This window comes from Hylobates moloch, unplaced genomic scaffold (assembly GCF_009828535.3).
Source record: "Hylobates moloch isolate HMO894 unplaced genomic scaffold, HMol_V3 SCAFFOLD_6, whole genome shotgun sequence".
In the NCBI taxonomy this organism is placed as follows: domain Eukaryota; kingdom Metazoa; phylum Chordata; class Mammalia; order Primates; family Hylobatidae; genus Hylobates; species Hylobates moloch.
The window spans coordinates 38,945,748-38,966,745 of record NW_026652281.1 but is presented as its reverse complement, the minus strand read 5'-3'; the positions used below and the strand labels follow the sequence as shown (position 1 = coordinate 38,966,745).

General features: G+C 39.5%; 1 protein-coding gene across 2 annotated transcripts in view; it reads left to right on the top strand.

The window, feature by feature from the left end:
- The window catches only part of MAN2A1 (mannosidase alpha class 2A member 1), a 177,114-nt gene that overhangs the window by 1,801 nt on the left and 154,315 nt on the right, over positions 1-20,998 (top strand). Inside the window, exon 1 of one of the 2 annotated variants that reach the window (XM_058440642.1) lies at positions 19,165-19,275. The exons of the other annotated variant lie outside the window; for it this stretch is intronic. The gene's annotated coding sequence lies outside the window, so the exon portion shown is untranslated. Of the gene's footprint in view, positions 1-19,164; positions 19,276-20,998 lie in introns of those variants that run through there. 2 annotated transcript variants of the gene reach the window in all.

Below are 20,998 nucleotides of genomic sequence, written 5' to 3'. Positions count from 1 at the left end.
GTTATTTGCCAGTAACCTGTGCACTTCAGAAATTGCGGTGAAACTGGGTATTGTGTAGTGTGCTCTGTAACGAATGGACCTGAAGAACTCAAACCCTGACAGGGCAATCTAACTATTTCTACTTGACTTACGAGAAAGAGAAGCCTAGACGTGAAGTTGATATATATTTTTTTCTCTTTTGTGATAACTTAAATGACCAAAGAATATCCTTGCCATTTTTTTGAGTGTGTGTTATGCTAGAGCAAATGGCTTGAATTTAATTGAGATTAAAGTAAAAACTTTACTGGAATTATTTTGAAAGTGAAAAAAGACCCTTTTATGGATGCTGTCATCAATACAGAGCACTCAACATGTTTTGTCGGTGAGAGGTTTTAAAAATCTTGCCGCAGAGAGATGTATCAAAATTTTAAAAGCCTCTGCCTCCCCTAGGTAGTATGACAGAGAAAATAGAAACAAGCACTATGGGCATCTTTAAATCTTGAGCTCAGAGCTTGTCCAGTGCTTCTTGATGAGGTTGAAGAAAACAGTTGGAAAAAGGTAAGGAGTTTTAAGCTTAACTTGATATGTTGTGTAATTTTGGGGTTGAAATTATTGTAATTTTTTCCCTCCAGTAATCTCATTTTCAGATTTTCCTCCATTACAGGAAAATCATAAAAAGTGATATATTTTACTTAAAGTGTTTCCTTAAATAATGTCCTTTGGCTTTGGCTTGATGATCACTTGAAAATGACTTATGCAAACATCTGGACCTGGGTTTTCTGGCAACCTTGGCATTTTCTCTGTTTCTAAAGACGTGAGTGACTCATTCAGTTACTGGGAAATCTTAGGCAAAGCTAATTCCAATATTGTAATATCTATCCTTAGTCCTCAATGAGAGGCTGAAGTTCTGCTTTAAGTGTAAAGCATTTGATGAAAGCTGAAAGTGGCTGCTGGAGGGGAAGGCTGTTGGTACTGAACTGGGAGGTGGAGCATTTTGTATTTAAGATTGCCTTTCTCATATTTTCTGTACTGGATTTTCACTGCAGAAAGAAGGTATTGTTTAAGGGCTTGGAGGGCCACTGAATCTCCAAGCAGATAGACATTCTAAGACCCCTCTGTGAGCTTAACCGTTATGCGTGTGACATTAGCCTTCCTATCTTAAGAGGGTAAAACTTAAGTGGCGAGGAAACTGAGGCACTGAGGCACGGAGAGATTAATTAGCTTGCCCAAGGTCACACAGCTGCAAGCTGAGATTTGAACAGGTAGCCTTTGTAGCCCAGGCTCCCAGCCACTATGTTGTCTTGCCTCTTAGGAATCTGTTGCCTGTTGTTTAGGCTGCCATCTGCTTATGGAAAGATCTGATGTAAAATACAGAGCAGTGATCCTCAACCTTTTTAGTACCAGGGACTGGTTTCCTGGAAGACAGTTTTTCCACAGACAGGGGTGGGGATGGGGGGAGTCAGAGGTTTCGGGGGATGGTTTGGGGTTGAATCTGTTCGACCTCAGGTCATCAGGCATTAGATTCTCATAAGGACCATGCAACCTAGATCCTTGGCATATGCAGTTCACAGTAAGGTTCGTGGTCCTATGAGAATCTAATGCTGCTGCTGATCTGACAGGAGGTAGAGCTCAGGCGATAATGCTTGCTGACCTGCGATGCCACTCACCTCCTGCTGTGTGGCCTGGTTCCTAACAGGTCCACGGCCCTGGGATTGGGTGCCCCCGATATAGAGCATGTTGCTCTCTGATACCTTAGCTTATGACTAAAGGAACTTTTATTCTGAAGCCATAATGAATATGGTCCTTTTTCTGAAACATTTACTGCTAGAGATTTATACCTTCCCAGAATGTCTTCGAGCTCATTTCAGAGCTAAACATTACAATGAAAACCATTATGTAGTCCAGCATCCAGAACTCGAGTTGATTTTTTTTTCACTGCTTCTAACTTATTCTTAACACCAAACATAGCAAAAGGAGGTTGCAATACATTTCTTTGGCAAGTTTGGGTATTGAATTCTTGAGTTTTAGTATAGCCAAGCAGGTCGGTCACTATGTGTCATTTTTTGGTGTCTAGTAGAACGGTTTATTTAGATAGATATTGGGTTCCTCTAAATTGCCCATTTAGTTGGTTTCAGTTGATATGGAACCTTCACTAGGCTTTAGGTCTATCTTGTAAACAAGATATTTTTAAAGACCATCCTAGATTGAGAGCAATCTATTTGTTGTTTTTTTAGAGAGGGGGCTTTGTTCTTTTTCTCTTGTCTCACAGCTCTGTGTTTTCCACCATTTGGCTGGACTCTGGGGCAAGAGTGGGCTGGCCAAGGGTGCCCCAGTTTCTCGCACCCTGGAGCAGCTGCCTGCCTCTGAGATATTCTTTGGAAATCCTGAAGCACTCCGAAGCCTTGCTTCTGCTTCTGGGAGGAATTTCTTGGAGGACTAGAGGCAACAGGGGGCCTAATCTGTTGAAACTTGTGTGTATATTTCAGGGTTGATAAATCTCAGCCAAGAAAATTAATAAAAATTCCACTGTGAATGAGAGGTTGGTCAGAGACTAATGTCCTGAAAATGCTTTATGATAACTTGGAAGAATTTGAGCAGATGGAAAGGAGAAACTTTGTTAAGGTCTCCCCCAAATTAGTCATCATTTCTTACAAGCAGATTTCACAAGTTGCTTAGTGTCTGTGGTGTGTATAATAGGGTTGTCTTATTAATTAGTCTGATGTTTGGATCTAGAGAAGTAAATTAATGAGTCAGGTTTTGTATAACAAATGATCACTCTTTAAATAATTAGTGTAGCATATGACCGTAGAGATTAATATTAACTCTTAAAATATGGAAATTGAGACTCTGATGGAAAATGTGAAAGTGAAGTTAAAACTTTATCTTTTTGCCAATATAACATTTATCAAGTGAGAAAGTGAGAATGCCTTTAATAAGCATTTGATTGAAAGCCATTAGAAGGTGAGAACTTGCATACCTTTTTTTTTTTTTCTTTGGGACAGGGTTTTGCTCTGTCATCCAGGCTGGAGTGCAGTGATGGAATCACAGCTTACTGCAGTGGCCTTGAATTCTTGGGCCCAAGCCATTCTCCCACCTCAGCCTTCTGAGTAGCTGGGACTACAGGTGTGTATGCCACTGTGCCCAGCCAGTTTTAAAATTTTTATTTTGTAGAGACGGGGTCTTACTATGTTGACCAACTGGTTTCAAATTCTTGGCCTTAAGCTATTCTGCCTCAGTCTTCCAAAGTGCTGGGATTATAGGTGTGATCCACTGCTCCCAGTTGCCTTTTTTTTTTTTTTTTTTAACTTACTGTAATACACATACAGAAATGTGCTTACATGCTTTACATCAGTAGTACTTCTTAAGACTCCGGCATAGTAGATGTTATTAATGAAAGTTGACCCATGGCAATACGTATAACTAGGACTTTGATTCCCCAGTTTTTTTCTTGCTTTCATAAATCTGTAAATCTTAGTTAAGAATGACATATAAGGAAAATATGATCTCCTTCCCCTTCCTTGAGTGCAGTCTATTTATAAACAATAGCACTTAGTGCTGGGGTTTGTTCACGTTTGTATGAGGGAGATTGTCTTATTTTCTGGGATATAATGCTGAGATCTGTGCTTTTTGGGAAGTGATGGAACTTTGATAGTGCATCCAGCATTTAGGAATGCAAGAACAAACATTAGAGCCTTTTGAGGATGGTGTCCTCTAACTCCTCTTCAGTCCAACAGCCCTGCGGGACTCTTCCTGATCAGCATTTTTCACTAAGACCCAAACTTATTTCCTGTAAACCAGCTGGGCCAGATACTCATGACTGTGGTCTGAAGATAGTAGCTTATTTTATTTATTTATTTTTTTAATTGAATTGGGTGTGTTGTTCCCAGATGAACACTGTTATCAGGGCCTAAACAAATATTTTTGTCAGGGAGATGTCACAATTGTATTATTAGAAGGGGATTTTCTCTCTTAGCTTTCAATTTGCATTAAGAGGTGTCTGGGCTGTGGGCAAAATAGTGACTAAAATGATCACTTTTATTTGTTTTTGAGTCAGCTATTGCTTTTTGTGATAACTGAAAACTTTAGTCTTTTTTGAAGGACTGAAGTGTTGAGAGTTTCCTGGAATGAGTGGTTCACTAGCTGTTGCTGATCACCTGGTTTATTCTTAGCTTTTTTTGCATTCAGGAGTCTTAGTTTTCCCTTGTTCTGCAACTTCTGTAATCTTTAAGAAAATGAAAGGATATTTAACAGCTCTGATGACCTGTGTTTGCCAGATTGTAAAGGCCTTATTGCATTTTTTATCCCTTCTGTCTTGGTAAAGTTCCTGATAGCAGCAGCTTTTATAAAAGTTTGAGCAGAACTAAGGCAAGGAGGAAGAACTCTAAAATAGTGATTTTTGCTTTTCAGTTGTTATTAGTAGGTTAATCAGGAGAGGAAGTAGGACATTTTAACTAAAATGGGTTTCTGTTTCAGTTATCAAGCCAAGCTGCTATTTTTAAGGTTGAAACCATGTTTAAATTCAGACAGGTTTGAGGATTAACTGTACTGAAATGGAGCTCACATCTAGTGCTTTAGTGAGTATAGCTAAATGTGCCTATAATAGGGAGGAAGTAAATCATTTGGTTTGATGAACTCTGTCACTTGAGGTCATATCATAGCTTTTCTGAAAGAGTGCCCTGTTAAAGGTAACTATATTTTATGCAGACAGGTGGATAGTAGGTATCTAGCAAATATCTGTTTTTTTTTGTTGTTGTTGTTGTTGTTTTTTGAGTCAGAGTCTCACTGTGTCGCCACGGTGGAGTGCAGCGGTGCAATCTCGGCTCACTGCAATCTCCACCTCCCGGGTTCAAGCGATTCTCCTGCCTCAGCCTCCCGAGTAGCTGGGATTACAGGCACACGCCACCATGCCCAGCTAATTTTTGTATTTTTAGTAGAGACGGGGTTTCACCATGTTGGCCAGGATGGTCTCGATCTCCTGACATCGTGATCTGCCCGCCTCGACCTCCCAACGTGTTGGGATTACAGGCATGAACCTCTGTGCCTGGTCGGTATCTCTTAAATATCTTAATGTGAAATTTCTAAATCTAACTTACTGTTTTCTGAAGAAGAGATCAACTTTAAAGTACTTTAGTTTAAAACTGGACATACTCTACCATTTGCTGCCTCTATCCAGGGTTTACAGCCTCTTTGCTGTTGACATTTTGGGCCAGAGAATTCTTTTGTGTTAAGGGCTGTCCTGTGCATTGTAGGGTGTCTAACAGCATCCTTGCTGTCTACCCGATATCTGCCAACATCACCGTTCTCTCTCTGTCCCCCTAGTTGTAGGAACCAACCATGTCTCCAGACACTGCTCTCAATATCCTCTGGGAGTGGGAATCATCCCTGTTGAAACTGCGTTGGCTGTGGCCTATTCTTTATACCCAGTACATGTCGTTGGCACTTCTGTGTTTTAGGAAGGAGTGATCAAAAGGCTGAAGCTCAAAAAGCCAATTAGCATTTTTTGATGGGTGAACTCTGTTCTTTCTCAGGATGCCTAAAATTCACTTACACATTTAGGATTCTAAATTGTAGTATGTTACAAAAAATTACAAGGATAGATTATGTTTATGTGTAAGTTAAAGGAAAAAAATGGAAGATTCTTATGGAACTTAAAAAAATTCTTTTCCAATTGAACATGTGTATTCTGAGAAAAACATTAGGGTCAGGTCATAGTAAATAGATCATCTTTTACTTTCTTCCAGCTGAATTAGAGGTTGGCACTTGTCCAGATTTATTCCTCTTGCCTTTTAGCATAGGAAGTTAAGATATATTGATTAATAAGGTAGTATAAAAATTGTCTGCAAAAATGTTTTGAAATGTCTGCAGTTTTCTCAGGCAGACTGTTTACTTTTCAGTGTATTGTTTTTATTTCTGTTAATTTTGATGATTCTGGTTACAACATTTTAAATATCTTGAGATGAGAAAAAAACAGGGAAAGAAACTGGAAAATAAGGAGAGTGGATAGAGACTTTCCTCCTGATCATTTCATTTTGTCCTCTAAATAGCATTTTTTATGAAAGTGGGATGGAGGTGGGAGGGCAGGGAAAGAGTGAAATTCTTGACAAATAATCTTCCTTCTTTCCTCTCCAAGGCCTCTGGTTTTGAACTCTGCTAAGTCAGCTAACTATGAGTGAAATCTGCCTGCTACCTGTCTTTATAGGGCCATGTGCTAAGAATGGTTTTTACATTTTTAAATGGTTTAGTAATGTTTCATGACATAGCCATGGTCATTCATCTACCAATTGTGTCTGGCCACTTTCACACAACAGTGGCATAGTTTAGTAGTTAAGACAGAAACTGGCTCACAAAACCTAAAATATTTACTTTCTGGCCCTTTTCAGAGTTTGCCAATCCCTAGTTTAAACTATATTTTTCTATCGTTAATAGTGGAGGCAAATAGTATTGTTAGATCTGTTAAAGTAGATGTGAGTTAATTAAACACAAACAAAATTCTTGTAAATTGGTTATTAGATAAGCATTGGTCAAACTTTGTGTTTTTAGAGAGTGGTTTAAAACTTGCGTTATCTACATGTTTCATAGATTTCCAGGTATCCTTGGGGAACTTTGATGCTAGAGCGTCGACATGCTTGATGAGTTGGTTTCTCTTCTTTCACCTGAGGGTTTTGCACTGTAGGACTGCTCTGGGAAGGAAGGTTCTGGGCCATGAACTAGGCAAAATTGATCCATAGCTTCAAGACTGAAAACCATGACTTTATGACTTTTTGGATCTGCTGTAATTCACAGATGGGCTTAATTCTGAGCCCAGTCTGATTGCTTGGGTTAGTTAGTCCTGAGAAGGGAGAGCTCAGGTATAGGTATCTTCTTCATAAGCTGTAAATAGAAGATGGAACTCAGCCGGTCTCTGGGATCCTGAGCGTTGTTCAGCTTGGAAGCAGGGTACTTCCAGGTTGTCAGCAGAGGTACTGGCCTGCTCTTCTGCTTATCAAAGAGCAATTCTTGCTAATTTTCATCATTTTCTTCACTTTTAAAGATTATATGTCACTTTTTTTGCTGTGACACAGGCCAACACCCCATTTGTGTCCCACTGGTTTTAGTATCATCTTTAAATTGCAGTATACTTAGTGTGAACAAAATGGGGGTAATGCGTCTTATTGAGTAGTGTTAAGGTTAGTGTTAAGTAGAGTTTTTTAAGTATTTTTTTTTTTTGCATTTAAAAATGTATGCATTTGTGTATTTTTCACACGTAAATGGATTTACCACAGGCCTCCTTTGCAGGTAGTGCCTTTGGAAGTCCGGAGAAATTAAATGCTTTTTCCAAGAGCAGAGAAGACTCCAAATTTTACCCTGTCCTATGTTCTTGCTGGTTCACTTCATTGGCTTCAGTGAGGAGTCCGGAGAGCTGGGACTTTACCAATGATTTTTTTTTTCTTTTAAACATGTAAAAGGTATAAATGCACATAGAAATAATTCAAATGACATAGAAAGGTACACATTGCCAATAGAATGCCTCTCCCTTTTTTCCCCATCTTTAGTCCACTCTTCTCTGAGTCCCACTTCTGACCATTTCTTTATGTTCCATGTGTGGTTCCTTCTTTAAATATATGCATATACCTCTGTTTTGATTTTTGTTTCAATTTTGAGCTGTTATTTCCCTTTATAAGAGATGAAGAATTTAACTCAATACCCCCACTCTTCCCAGTTTTTAAAAAAGTTTTGTATTCAATTTGTTTGATATGCATTAACAACTTTCAATGATGTAATTGCATTTGTTTTCTTGATTCATCAACTTTAGGCCTAAAGCGACTCCCCACTCTGTCAGTCAAGGAATTTGGTACTTCTCAGCCTTCTCCCACTCATTTCTCTTCCTTCTCATTTCTCACCCTCCCTCAGCCATCAGTTTTTTTACATCAACATACCTTATATCATCTACATTTCATTCTGTGACTGAATGTGTTATGTGCTCTGACTATAGGTTGGTTACAAAAATTGAAAACCAGTAAACAAGGATATGGAATTTTAGGTAGGAGGAATAAGTTCAAGAGATCTATTGTACAACATACTGATTATAATTAACAATAAAGCATTGTAGTTTTGAAAATTGCAAAGAGTAGATTTTAAGTGTTCTCACCACAAAAAAGAATAAATATGTGATGTAATGCATGTTAATTAGCTTGATTTAGCATTCCACAATGTATGCATTTTTCAAAATGATATGCTTGCTAAATACATACAATTTTTATTTGTCAGTTAAAGAGAGCTTGTTTGGAGGTTGCAGCAGGGGAGTGCAGCTCCTCTTATACCCTTGACTGAAGACCAGTCCTCCTCTATCAGGGATGGTCATCCTCTTCGACCGAGCATGCAGCTTCGGGATGAATGCACATAGAGTGGTGAGGGAGGAAGGGGACACCTGCCTAGCCAGCCAGATCAGCCGAATCAACCCTGGCGATCAATGGGGTGACAGATTTCGCAGCCAGATTGCCCTCACATCCTATTTGTCAGTTAAAGAAATAAAAAATGTTAAAAAAAGAAAACCAGTACATGGTGTTTTCAATTTTATGGTGTTAAATACCATTCAATATATGTCAGGTAGTTTGGCTTCATAAGAAGGAGGGATAATCTTGATAATTAAACCTGTGCCACTTGAAGGAAATATTCTGAGCATTAGAACAAGTGGAGTTTCTTATATTCCAGCTGGTGAGAATCATGCTATATTTCAGTTTCCTTCACTTCTGGACCATGACTTCCTTATATGTAGTTTTTGTTTTTTCTATTTCTAATTCCTTTCTGTTTTTGTTAGTGTCAGAGGAAATAGAAGTTATTGATTCATATCTCTTTAAAAAATCATTTTACAACTCATTATGCACCAACATTTTGGTCCCTTGTGCCTGCTCAGGATTGAAAGTATGAAGTTTTGCCTTTTTTTTTTTGGTTGTTCACAATTACTATTTACTCAAACTGCCATGCTTCTTCTAGAACTGATAATGCTTTGTTTCCTTTGTGATGAGAAGCCTTTCCCTTCAGGGTGAGGACTTCGGGGCTGAAGATGTACTTTGCAGCAGTTCCCTTCTGTTTCTTTGTACCACAGATGTAGAGGAATGTGGAATTTATGGGTCCTGGCCTTGGTGGTAACATTTTACCTGTAGAGCATCGGAACATTGAAGCCCGAGAATGTGAATCATTCTTAGAATCATTTTCTACATAAAGTCCTGAATTGGTGTTTTTAGAATCCAGTGAAGCAGTCATTCTTTTAACAGTCACCAGCATTCCAGAAAAGTCATACATATGAAAAATTCAGGCACAGAATTGTAGAGTAGGCTGGGTCCTTCCAGGTCAGGTAATTTTTAGTCTTTGATTTTTCAGATAAGGGCACCGAGTCACGCATAAACTAGACCTCAGCAATTTGCCCAGTCACAGGATACCTGGGACATGCATCCTGACTTATAATTCACTGGTCTTCCAGCTGTACTATACCCATATCCAGCATATATTTGAAAATTTACTGCGTTAGGTAATATGGAAATTATGGTAGACATATGTTACTTGTTTTGAAAGAACTTTTTAGTTATTTAGGGAAACAAAACTGCCGTTTGTGAAACTATTAGAGACAGTTAAGTGCTATTATTCATTAAAAGTTAAAGAGGTTAGAATGTTGCCTGGCATACAGTAGGTGCTCAGTAAATGCTAGTTGTTACCAATGGACAGAGATTTGTAGCATACCTATTATGTAGCAGGCACTGTTCTAGGTTCTGGGAATACAGGAGCTAAGACTAAAACAAGAGTCAATGATATTATTTTACATTCCTGATATAAAGGCAAAGGCCTTAAAGGGAACTCAAAAACAAACAAGTTCTGGTGATGGTCTGGCTTAAGTTGACTAAAGGAGAGGGTAAAGAAGCTAAGCTTTTCCTATTGGACAGTAGTTTGAAGGGAGAAAGAAAATTGGTAGTGTAAAGTACGGTGCTTATGAAGGCTTTGAATCCTGGAGGAGATTGGCTTGATTTAGAATCTTTGGTGCCTGTGAAGAGTAGTTGGGAAACCACTGTAGGTAGTTCAGGATCAGATTGCAAATCACCCTGAGAGTTTGTCTGAAGAGTTATGAGTTAGATGTTAGTGAACCACTCCAAGTTATTGAATATACCAGGAAGCTGCTTGAGAAAAGCAGTGTGAGAGAATTAATTTTGTAGAAAATTTTAGACCTGGAAAGGAGCTAAGAGAATATTCAATCCAGATTATTCTGGTAGCTGTGTGTAGGAAGACTCAAGTAGGAAGGCAGCTGAGAATCTGTTTGAGGTAATATAGACATAAGGCAGTAAATCCCTGTACCAGTATTGAATTGGCTAGAATCGAGAGGATGAAAAATGTGGAGAAAGACGAGAGCTTTTTAACAGGTTTGATCAAGGGTAATGATGAGTGGCTTGAATCAGAAAATTTCTCCTACCTTTTTCCATTGGGGTGTTGGAGACTGGTTGTACTGTTTGCAGAAGGGGATAGGGACAAGCTGATCTGGAAAGCCAAGTTCATTTTCATTTATGATGACATGGATGTTAGTGGAAATAACCAAGTGGGCTGGAAAGCCAGTGAGAGATCAGGGAAGGGAGATGCTGATCTGGTAGTCATCAGCATAGCCGAGAATGAACGAGCTCACTTGGGGACTGTGCTTAGTGAGGGCAGGGCCAAGTACATTTCTTATAACCAAAAGCTGCACATCTTACATTAAGAATATTTTGTAGCAGATGTTAATGAAATAAAGCAGCTTGTGTTCAAATCGTCAGAAACCAGCAGCTCATGGATCAGCTTACCTAAGAAAATATAAGATGATCAGAAGGAAGGATTTCAAAGAAGCATTTTAGTAGGAGTTTAAAAAAGACCCTTCTCATCTTTGGCACAAATGATAGGACTAAATTATTTTTTTCTGGGTTGTTTAAGACAGAACATAAATTTGTGTGTGTGTGTGTGTGCGTGTGTGTGTGCGTGTGTGTGTGTAGGGAGGATGGGCAACCAGGTGGTGGAGAGGGAGAGACATTTATTAAGGATCAAAATACAACACCCCAAATAGGGGGCTGAAGTTTGAAGGTTGTTCTGAAGGTCAGACAGATTTCTGAGAATACCCTCCAAACTGCCTCTTATTGATAGTAAAGAAAACCCCCCTTCTGTTGGGCTGGTAGCTGACCTCATGAACTGAAGAAGTAAAAGCTGTCTTTGACCCCGGGCTACCTCTGGAAAATTTGTAGGGTCAAATAACAACACTTGAGGTATAGGATATTTCTTGCGACATTTAGGTAGAAGATCCAACCAATAATTGTTTTAAACAAAAGAGATTTGAGAAGAACTCCAGAAATTTGTATCCTTAACTCATCTTTGATAGCCAATGGTATGATATTTAGAGGTTTGCTATTATTGTATTGTTATGTATTATGTTATGTCTTACTACTGCATTTGTTGCTTCTGTAGTATTTACTGTGTCTCACCTTGCCCTTGTAGACCAGTTGGTACAGATGGATTTTTATAAAGAAAGGCAATAGGAAAGAATTTGTAAAACTTTAGAGTCTGTAGTGCTTGTATAAAGAGTATTTTGGAAATTCAGAATTTATAATAATTCAGATAAGACTTGACTAAATACCTGTCCCCTGTCAATAAGAAATAGAAGGGACTTATTCAGGAAATGATTAGTATAAATAAGGTTGAAGGGGGGTTGATTATCTACTTAATACCACCCTGCCTTCAGAGGCTTTCCAAAACTATTTCTGTATGAAAAACGATCTCAGACATGTCAGTTGCATTTATTTTAATAGGCCAACACTGTTTAGATTGATTACTGAAAATTATTTTCTTTTTGTGTTGAAATTGTTTGTCTAAATTCCTTGTTTAAAATTATAAGATGTTGACCGAACTTTTGTTAGCATATCCTAACATACAATACATGGCATTAATTCATGGTAAATGTGTTTAGGTAGTATAAATGGATAGTGCCTAATAACTTTGTGTACAAAGATAAGCATTTGTCCAAAATGTAAGACAGATTACCAACATAGACCAGCAATCATGGCCTATATGATGTATAACAACATGACCCTGTTTAGCTGGTTTAGCTGAGAATTGTTAAGGCCTGAAAGTGTATCACATGAACCTTCATGCAAGTTCTTGGGTGGGATACACTGTTGGCAGATTCTGTCAGAGTGCTAAGCATAAGAATATAAATTAAAAATAAGCTTTAGAAGTAAAGTCGGCGTGGTTTTTAAAAAAAATTCTGCAAAGAATAGTGTTCCATAGAACAGGTTGGGAAGTGCTGAATTAAAGAGTTCTATTAGTCAACAGTTAATATGTTTAGTGCCACTTAATTGTAGTTATTAAATGGATTTGTAAGTAATAAAACTGCATTTTATTAAAATTTTGTAATCTACACATTTTGCCCTGCTTATACACCCTTCTTCCACTCACTTTTAAGTGGTTATCTTTTTTGCATAGTCTCATTTTATGTAATAGCTTGGTGTCTAAAATGTTGCCTCAACAGGAGGTAGTTTCTGTGCAGCCATATTGGACTGGTGCAGATAGGGCCATGTGGTTCTAATCTAAACGTACATCTGGAAACTCATAGGGTGGAGCTGGTGCTGTCTCCTGGAACCTGTAGAAAACGTCAGCAACTGGAGTCCTGACCACATTTTTGGAGGAGGGTGGTGAGAGAATGAGATGCTATTATTTGAGGTCAGGGCTTGGATCCTGTGTAGTGATTCTGGCAGCTACTAAGTTGGTGGCCCAGCTGCAGTAGTCATGAGTCCCTTGAGTGCTCCGCCAGAACAACGTATGTTGGGCTTGGAGTCCCAGCTTTTCCCTTCACAGTAATTTGGCACTCTTACCTGCATCTGAGCAGCCTCTGTTACTGTCATACCTAGGCAGGTGTGAGATTTATGAAAAATGATTCGCCTGGGCAAAGAGTATATTGCTCTTGCAATTTGGTAAGGTATTCTGTAGCTATGTATTTTTTGTGCTCACATCGTGAGGGCATTTATTTCTTTGAATGGACAAGTGGCTGCACAAAGACAAATTCCACAATTTGGAAGAAATTCAGGCATGTTAAGCTCTGAGTCTGGAAAATACCATTAAAAGGTTATTTATAACTGGCTTGTGGCTCATTGACAGACAGGTGGAGATACATACAGAATTGTGACCACAGCCCCAGTTCACACTCTTTTTGGCCTCAGCACTACGCATCTTAAGGGGTGGAATGGGTGCTTGGAGGGTTACCTGTCATTTTATCAAACCCAAAAGCCTTCTTGCTGAGTTCCAGAGATCTGACTAAAGGCAGGGTTTTTCTGTAGAGATTGAATAGTGGCTGACTGACCAGGGACTGCAGCAATAACGATGACACCCCTACTGGAAATACAGACTCTCTTTTACCAAATCGCAGTTCCTATATTTAGCTTTAATGCGGCGCTTCTTAACTGGGGATGTGTGAAAATCGCCTGGTGAGCCATTTTAAGTTATAAAAGGCAGATCTCTGCGCTTTTTCTAGGTAATCCCATTTGTTCCCATTGCTTGAAATTCATATTTATTCTGGCCACTCAAGTTTATATATTTAGCCCTGCCTTCTCTCCTGAGTTCCAGACTTGCACGTTCACTGACACCACCATTCAGCTGTCTAATAGTTTCAGAATATGACATTTGCCCTTCCGTCTCCTCCCCAATAACTGGCTTGTGGGCCTGTTCCTCTAAAATGCCACCCATAATCCTCCCCCTTGCCCTAGCAAAAAACGGAATGCGAATTTTTTTTCCTTTCCTGTCCCTCCCATTCCTAGCTCATCTTTCTTGTCATTCTTTCATGTTCCTTCCCTGCCTGTCCAAGCTACCATGGCTTTTACCTGGCAAACTGCAGCCTTTTACTCCATATGCCCCACTGTGGCTCCAGAATGGCTTAAAATTTTTTAGTTGATTGATTTTAAAACTCATTCTAAGATAAAGATGTTGATGCTGCTTTTTCTGAAAATTACTTTGAACCATAAAGGGTGACTCTGTCTTTTCTTAACTCCTTTATTCAAAGTTAGGTGTAGAGCCTTGTTAGACCAAATTATGCCCCTGGGAGACAGTTTATGAGGTTGCACGGCCTCACCCTCCATGGCTTGAGCTCACAGCTCCTTAGGGTCATGGCTCTCCAGCTCTGATGATGGAGATTTGGGCAAGAATTTCTCTAAAAAGGACTAAGCATAAGAATGTAAGCTTTATTTTTATAGGGCCAACTATTTGCTAAGTATATTAGTTTCTTATTGCTGCTATCACCACAAACTTAGTGGTGTAAAACAAGAAAAATGTGTTATCATACAGATCTTTAGGTCAGAAGTCTGAAACAGGCCCTACTGGACTAAAATAAAGATGTCTGCAGAGCTGCACTCCTTCTGGAGCTCCAGGGGAGAATCTGTTTCCCTGCCTTTTCCAGCTTCTGGAGGCTGAGTACATTCCTTGGCTCAAGGCTCCCTTCCAGCAATAGCATCATTCTGATTTCTTGTGTCCTCACATCTCCCTCTCTGGCCTGACTCTTCCATTTTCCTCTTTTCCGTTATGATTACATTGGGCCTACTCAGATATTCTAGGGTTTTCTTCCCATCTGCAAACCCTTAAAATTAATTACATCAGTGAAATTCCTTTTGTCATGTAAGGTAAGGTATTCACAGATTTCAGGGATTATTAGGACAGGGACATCTTTGACTAAAGATTATTCTGCTTACTGCACCAGGCACTATTTAAATTTACTTGCGTATACTAACTAATCCTCATAACAACGCTATGAATTAGGTATTATTAATTCTCCCCATTTTACAGATGAGGAAACTGCAGCACAGAGAAGTTATGTAACTTTGAACTTGCCCAGAGTTACATAGCCAGTAAGTAGTGGTGCCAGAATTCAAATTTTGGTTGGCTTCAGAGTCTATTCTTAATTATGATGCATACTATCTGGAGGTGCGTATTGTAGTACCCTTCAAAGTGATTTTTCAAAAGCCATACTTTTACTATGTAGCAGCAGCTGCAATAATACTTTCTTCACTGCTTACTTGTTGGCAGGTCCTGTGCTAAATTCTTTCATAGCCATTCCAAGCAGTGGGTATTAGTATCTGCATTTTGCCCATAAGAAACTGAGGCCCAGGATTAAGTTACTTCCCCAAGATCACATGGCCAATAAGTGCCGAAAGTAGTATTGGAAGCCAGATAGCCTGAACAGGAGCCAATGCTTAGCCATTAAGCTGAATTGCTTTCACCTTTATCTGGTGAATGATGTCATTAAAGATAAAGGTAATCTTTGCTCTTACATGGTGGGCACATTTGATGACATAATCAGAGTCCAGAAAGAACTTGATATGTTGGAGTTATATGTTGAATCTAACAGAATTAGATTTGAAGGAAAAAAAAACATAAATGAAAGGTGGTATAGATCCTAAGTTTCAGATACATGCATACACTTTGGGGTAAAGTTTTATTTCTTTTGAATGCTACCATTGGTGGGTATATTATAAACATGTATATCTTCTACAGCTCTTATGACTAGAAACTTGATTTGGTTGAGTGCAGATCTTATATCACTACCATGATAGGAAATAGTCCAGAATTATCTTGGGATTCTTTTTCCAAACTTCCTTCACTCCCCACATGAGGTGAAAATAATAGTCTCTTGAGCCATGTTAGTGATGGTAGTGAAAATGGAAAACTTTTGATTGGGCTGTACGGAATCCATAATCTTTGCTCTAGAAAGGGAGCCACATATTGTATTCTATTCACCAGGTCATGGCTGTCATCCTGTGGCCAGCGTGGGTCCCATTCTATATTATTTCCCAAACAGCCCATGAAAACCACCCTATTAATTAGCTCTTTCCTTCCCATTCTTGCCTACTTTTGGGGATGCGGTGAAGACTTCTTTTGGATTTTCTTTCTTCAAAAATAGTGTGTTTTGTTTTTATTTGTATTCTTTTTGATGTGGGTTTATATGCCAAAACATTGAATACTTAGAAAAAAATGTTACATGCCATTTTTCTTTCTTTCCTTCCTTTTTTTCTCCCAATAAATACCTAAGGTCCTGCTGTGTGCTAGGTAGGTAGGCATCAGGGTACAGTACATTGAGTAAAACAGCTATGGTGCCTGTTGTCAATATAGGGATTCATTTAGTGAGGAAAAGAGGGAAGCAATACATGAATAAAATAGATAATTGTAATAACACTGTGGAGGAAACAAAAAATAAATTGAGATAAACCATAACATGAGGAGGCTTGTTTTAGACTGGCTGGGGAAGGCTATGCAGAGGTGACGTTTGGCGTGAGAGTTGAAGCATTATGTAAACAGAGACCATGTACAAAGGTTTTAGGGTAGGGTGGGGAGGAGCTGGCTTGGAACGGAGATAAGATCAAGGTGAAGCTAAGTTGAGAGAAAGAGATATTCAGTCCTTACTGACTGTGGTGTACAATGTTTTGATTTTGAGGGTGCCTAACTAGGTAGAGATTAAAACTCTTTACTGGAGATCTGAGGACTGTAGGTGTCTTTTTGAGGAGGATGATTTTTGGACTTAAGTTTGGAAGCCAATTTGAGGCATCAGGTAGGCATTTGCATATATGGGTCTGTTTTTCAGGAGTGAGGTTTCAGCAGGAGATATAAATATGGGAGACATCATGGAATTTAAATCATGGAGTGGATGAGATCATGTAAGAGAGTATAGAGAGGTAAGAGGCTCAAGAAGCTAACCTTGAGGTGCTCTAACATTTAGAGGTTGGGAGAGAAGGAGCCAGCAAAGGAGACTGATAAACAGTTGGCAGGAGGAAAACCTAGGGCATGTTGTACTGGGAATGGGTAAAGAAAACGTTTCCAGAGGGAAGGAGTGATCCATTGTGCCTAATACTCCCTGAGATGATGGGTAAGGTAAGGGCAGAGTGCTTTTCATCAGGCTTGAAACATGGGAGTCTTTGGGAATTTTACAAGGTCAGTTTTGGTGGAGTGGTGAGCAGATGCTGATTGTAATGGGCAGATGAATGAATGGGAGTTTGTAAGGAAGGGGGATAATGAGTAGAGAGAAACTTTTGATAATCCCGGTACATGAAGTGGGTGGGGCCCTGGAGGGGAATGGGAATGTAAGATGTTTTATTCAGGGTTCTCCAGAAAGACAGAACTGATAGGACACACACACACACACACACACACACACACACACACACACACACACACGAGAAGGGAGTTATTAGGAGAATTGGCTTATTTGATTATGGAGACTGAGAAGTTCCACTACAGGCCATCTGCATCTGCAAGCTGGAGAACCAGAGAAGCTCGTAGCAGGATTTAGTCTAAGTCTGAAGGCCTTAGAACCAGAGAAGCCAATAGTGGAGCTCAGTCCAAGGTGGAAGGCCCAAGAGCCCAGGGACCACTGGTGTGAGTCTGGAGTCTAAAGGCTGGAGAACCTGGAGTTCTGACTTCCAATGGCAGGAGAGGAAGAGTGGCCAGGCTCTTACAGAGGGTGAGAATTTGCCCTTTTTCTGCCTTTTAATTCCATCTGGGCTCCCAGTTGACTGGATGGTGACTGCCACATTTAGGGCACATCTTCTCCACTTAGTCCACTCACACACCATCTCCTCTGGAAACACTCTCACAGATACACCTGGGGCAGCTCAATAATTCTAATCAATTGCTAAACCACCTGGGTTTCACTTTGAGTAGATAAAGGATGGGCTCAGTGCCTACTGAAGCTCTGAAGAATAATCAGTATTTGACCAGCTATCTGGATATTCTTTAATCTAGTCAAGTTGAACCCCAAATTAACCGTCACATGGGGTTAAGCACAGGAGCGTGGAAGCGCAGGAGTTTGATTTTTTTAGATGTACATAGCATATAATAAATATTAAGTTCAACCTTATGAAATTGGTGGTATTTGACTATGTTTTACCTATGAGAATGGCAATTTCATATAGTTTGATCTAATAGAACATGTTATATTACTGAGAATGAGTTGCTTTTAGAAGTAGAACTTGATTGAGCAATATCGAGAGGGTTTAATCAAAAGGGCAAAGAACAAAGCCTTGGAGCAGTTGAGATAAATGGGATTGTTGCTCGGCAGAGGGTTGGCCTTTGAAGCAGGGAGAAGGAAAGGCACACACTTTTCCAGGAAGGCAGGAGAAGATATACAGATTTAACCATGCTGGAAGGATCACGGTGAGGCCAATACCCAGTGGGTAGTGTCGTATTTGAGGCAAATAATTATGTAATAAATTTACGGATTTAGCTGTAGATACACATTGATTGATTCTGTTCATAGGACTGAGTGGGTACTGATCCTGTTCTACCTTGTGGTAGACTCTAAATTTGTTCTCTCAAAGGTCTTTGATATGTGATTTTTTGCTTGGTTTTTCTCTTTCACTAAAAGTGGAGTAAATCAAATATCATGACCTCCTTCCCCACTCCTGAGCAGTGCAATGCTGTGGCCTCCCTGTAGAACTGATTAGCAAATCAAAGAATAAAGTAGTTTTCTCATAAGTGATTTTCTTGCCCTACAGAAAATTGTCTTTTTCAATGTTACTATCAGTATTCTTTGAGTTCTCAGCATAATTGAAGCATTATCTATGATTTCTGTTTCTTTAATGCAGACTACAAGTACATCCTTTTAAGGTCATTCCACTCTTCTCTGTCACATGTACAGAATTTGCTTATGAGGTGTGTTCATTTCAAGAATTTCACCTGTTTGGAGGGAGACTTTATTCCACTGCATAATATAATTTTAAAAATGATATTTTTTAGACCATTGTGTGCATATATCCCTAGGCCATAATTTTCTCCATGTACTTAATTCAGTACAGAATTCCAGGTACTTATCATTAATGATATCTTTAAAGCTAAATGAGATTGAAAGTCATCTTTAATGGCAGTAGGATCCTTTTTTCATGAACTATCTCCTTTAATGTTTATTTTGAATAATACTCTTATCCATGGATTATGGGACCAAAGCCATAATAAAAATATTCCCAGGAAGGGTTGTCTTCTTATTCAGTATGTACTTGTTGAGCTATAGGTAGTTTTGCTGTGTATATGCCTCTAAAATGATCTTTTCCTCAAAGTACAGAAAGATCTGAAGAAATGTGGGCACTCATGTATTAAGTTTGTAGTGTTGTAATATTGTACGTGTAAGATAAAATGTATCTTTTTTTCTTTTTTTTTTGAGATGGAGTCTCGCTCTATCGCCTAGGTTGGAGTGCAGTGACGCGCTCTTGGTTCACTGCAACCTCTGCTTCCCAGGTTCAAGCAATTATCCTCCGTCAGCCTTCCGAGTATCTGGGACTACAGGTGCGTGCCACCACACCCAGCTAATTTTTTTTTTTTTTATTTGTCTATTTTTTTTTTGAGATGAAGTTTTGCTCTTGTTGCCAAGCCTGGGGTGCGATGGCGCGATCTCGGCTCACCACAACCTCCGCCTCCCGGGTTCAAGCGGTTCTCCTGCCTGAGCCTTCCGAGTAGCTGGGATTACAGGCGCCTGCCACCACGTCCAGCTAATTTTGTATTTTTAGTAGAGACGGGGTTTCTGCATGTTGGCCAGGCTGGTCTTGAACTCCCGACCTCAGGTGATCCGCCCGCCTCGGACTCCCAAAGTGCTGGGATTACAGGTGTGAGCCACCATGCTAAGCCACTGATTTTTGTATTTTTAGTAGAGATGGGGTTTCACCATGTTGACCAGGCTGGTCTGGAACTCCTGACCAGGTGATCCGACTGTCTCGGCCTACCAAAGTGCAGGGATTACAGGCATGAGCCACCGTGCCTGGACAAAATGTGGTATCTTTAAAAGCTCTGTGATTATGGCATTTTAGATTAAGGTAATGTTTTATTTTATGGAGATGTGTAGCTGTACTGCTGGCAAGATGAATCAACATGTTCTAATACTGCTTGTAATAAGAGTAACTTGATTTACCATTACCTGCTGTGGTAAATTTGTATCTTCAGTATTGGAATTATTCAACAGAATCTGTCAGAAGGGATTTCAAAAGCTGCAGTCTGTGATGTTGTGATAAGTGAAGAAAAGCATTTCCCCTATTTCAGACAGCCTTTGATAGCAAATGTATTTAGGAAAATATATACAGATTCATCAACTGTGTACCTGACTCAAATATTTTTAGCTTCTTCGGGTTGAACTTTGGGTTATGCCAAGGGATCGATCCCCTTTGGTCTTTTCATGGAGAATCACTCGTAACCACTGTTGATGTGCACTTACAGAGAAGGGTGTAAAGGTTTATAGGACGATACTGCTCGACAGCTTTGCGGATCTGGAATCTACATGGTTCAGCTAGCTTCTCTATTTGAGCCCTGAACTAGTGTTGCACTCGTCTCCCGTTTCTTTTGCTTTGCCATTTCCGGTTGTAAAGTGATGTGTGCTCCCTCTCTTGCCTTTTACTAGTGCAGTGGGGCTTGTCTTTCAGGATGGGACCTGTGCTAAAACTTTTTCTTGTCTCTGTGTATGCTGATAAACAGGCTTTAGAGTTCTATCTTGTGGTGACATATCACCCCACCCCATCTTAGAGATGACAATTGCCTTTAAAGGACTATAGTTTTAATGTGTAGAGGGCTCTTTCTGTTACGTGCTTCTAAGTAGAGAGGCCTGTGAGAGCATCTTTCAGGTCTGAGAAGGTACATGGCTGTCTTGTGCTCCTTTCTTCTCTAACATCAGGCTGTAGATTTTCACCCCTAGTGTTGTATTGCCCCCAACCACTGCCACCCCCAGTGATTTGCTGCTAATTTTGGCTACTTTTTTTTTATTCCAAAATCTGTTGCAGTTTCTTCGGACTTCTGCCAATTCTGGCATAGTTTGCTCACATGATTGGCTTTTTCTTGGTAGATCTCAGTCTCTTAACTTCTCCCCTTCCCCTTGTTGAACTGACCAATAACCTGTGAGTATAACCTGTATATCTTGTGTGTTATATGGTCTTTCATATTTTTTCCTAAAGCATATCATGCCATACATACTATTTTTAAACTGCCTTTTCGCCAGTTTATCTTCTGAAAATACCTTTCCTTACTT